This window comes from Mercurialis annua (genome assembly GCF_937616625.2).
Source record: "Mercurialis annua linkage group LG4 unlocalized genomic scaffold, ddMerAnnu1.2 SUPER_6_unloc_8, whole genome shotgun sequence".
Classification (NCBI taxonomy): Eukaryota; Viridiplantae; Streptophyta; class Magnoliopsida; order Malpighiales; family Euphorbiaceae; genus Mercurialis; species Mercurialis annua.
In genome coordinates this window covers 75,001-77,500 of record NW_026605991.1, presented here as the reverse complement: position 1 = coordinate 77,500, position 2,500 = coordinate 75,001, and positions in this window count along the sequence as shown.

Sequence of the window (2,500 nt, the reverse complement as noted above, 5' to 3'; positions counted from 1 at the left end):
TCCATCCTCAACATTAAAAATGCATCGTCGTAAAGGATCCAGACTCGCCGCGCGCCGACTTCCTCGGCATTTAAAATGCGTCGTCGAAAAGTCATGGAACGCGGCTCGTCGCATGCCTCGGCATTGAAAATGCGTCCTCGGCAAGCACACACGTCGTAAAATAGCATACAACGTGACACCATAAGCTATACATTCACCGAGATTCATTTCGGCAAATGCTCGCCTAGGTTTCCGTCAAAAAATACCAACAACCTACACCTCGGGGGCCGGGCCCCCCCGAATCCGAAAATATTTTTTCCAACACCGAAACGGGTCGACGAGTTTTTTTTCCTTCCCTCGTCAGTGCCATAGGTGCGCCAAAAGGCGCGCACCAAAAGCCTTCGGCAGTTGGTGCAGGGAGGTGAGGCATAGTGCACCCCCCTAAAGAGCTCTTAGGACTTTTTTTGGACTGACAGGAGGAAATATCACATGTGCCCAGCAACCCCCCCCCCCATTTTTAAAAATCGGCATGGAATTTTGATCTGAAATTTTGGAAATATGTTTATATATACCCAAACCTGCATAATAACAAATATCAGAATTTTTCGAGTCCCGGAAGTATTTTATTTTATTTATTTATCGTTTTACCTTCGGAAATTCATAACCGGCAAAAAAAAATTCCAAAAATCACCAAACTTCTTTCTAAATTCCTCATTTAATATATATTAACTACTGTATGAATATTGTTCGAGGAAAGTATTATAGAATTTCACTTAGTGCAAGACATATACATTTTTACACAGAGCAGAGGTTCATTCGGCTGGGAAGCAAAACCAGCAGAGGTTCATACGGCTGGGGAATGTATGCAAGGCATGCCAAGGCATGCCGAAGGGCTGCTGAAGCCCAGCCGAGAGGCTGCCGAAGGGCTGCCGAAGCCCTGCCGAAGGGCTGCCGAAGCCCTGCCGAAGCCCTGCCGATGCCCTGCCGAAGCCCTGCCGATGCCCAAGGGCTGCCCATGCGCTGCCGAAGGGCTGCCGAAGCCCTGCCGAAGCCCAGCCGAAGGGCTGCCGAAGGGCTGCCCATGCGCTGCCCATGCGCTGCCGAAGGGCTGCCGAAGCCCTGCCGAAGCCCAGCCGAAGGGCTGCCGAAGGGCTGCCCATGCGCTGCCCATGCGCTGCCGAAGGGCTGCCGAAGCCCTGCCGAAGGGCTGCCGAAGGGCTGCCGAAGGGCTGCCGAAGGGCTGCCGATGCCCAAGGGCTGCCCATGCGCTGCCGAAGGGCTGCCGAAGCCCTGCCGAAGGGCTGCCGAAGGGCTGCCGAAAGGCTGCCGAAGCCCTGCCGATGCCCAAGGCCTGCCGAAGGGCTGCCGAAGGGCTGCCGAAGGGCTGCCGAAGGGCTGCCGAAGCCCTGCCGAAGCCCTGCCGAAGCCCTGCCGAAGGGCTGCCGAAGCCCTGCCGAAGGGCTGCCGAAAGGCTGCCGAAGCCCTGCCGATGCCCAAGGGCTGCCGAAGCCCTGCCGATGCCCAAGGGCTGCCGAAGGGCTGCCGAAGGGCTGCCGAAGGGCTGCCCATGCGCTGCCGAAGGGCTGCCGAAGGGCTGCCCATGCGCTGCCGAAGGGCTGCCGGTGCGCTGCCGATGCGCTGCCGAAAGGCTGCCGAAGCCCAGCCGAAAGGCTGCCGATGCCCAAGGGCCGCCGCTGGGCTGGCGAAGGCCTGCCGACCGGCTGCCGAAGGTCCTTCCGATGGACATGCGAGGGCCTTCGGAGGGACGTCGGCGGGCCTTTCCGAGGGTCTTCGAGGCCACACACGCGCTCGCGTCTCGCGCCGAGCTGCCGAGTGCCCGAGTGCCCGCACCCGCACCCGGTCCCGCACCCGCACCCGCACCCGGTCATTAGATTAATGCACGGGGGGGGGGGATTTTCCGCAATTCCGAGCATTTCGACGCAATTTTCCGGCCGGGCATTTTCCGCGATTCGCCGCAGTTTTTCCGGGCGGGGCATATCCGTAATTATCCGGGGGCATTTCCGTAATTTTGCCAGGCAGGGATTTTTCCGCAATTTCCAGCATTTTTCGCATAGCGCGCGCGCGCGCGCCGCTTGCACCGCGGACGAGGGCTTGCGGCAAGCCCGCGGGGGTGAGGAATGGTGCACCCCCCTAAAGAGCTCTTAGGACTTTTTTTGGACTGCCAGGAGGAAATATCACATGTGCCCAGCAACCCCCCCCCCCCCATTTTTAAAAATCGGCATGGAATTTTGATCTGAAATTTTGGAAATATGTTTATATATATCCAAACCCGCATAATAACAAATACCGAAATTTTTCGAGCCCCGGAGGTATTTTTTTTAATTTTTTAATCGTTTTACCTTCGGAAATTCATAACCGGCAAAATATATGTCCAAAAATCACCAAACTTCTTTGCAAAATCCCCTTTCAATGTATACTAACTACTCGCAAATTATTGTCCGGGACATTTTGCTTCCAATTTTATTTTGCTCGGGACACTATCATTTTGTGCACTTTTGCC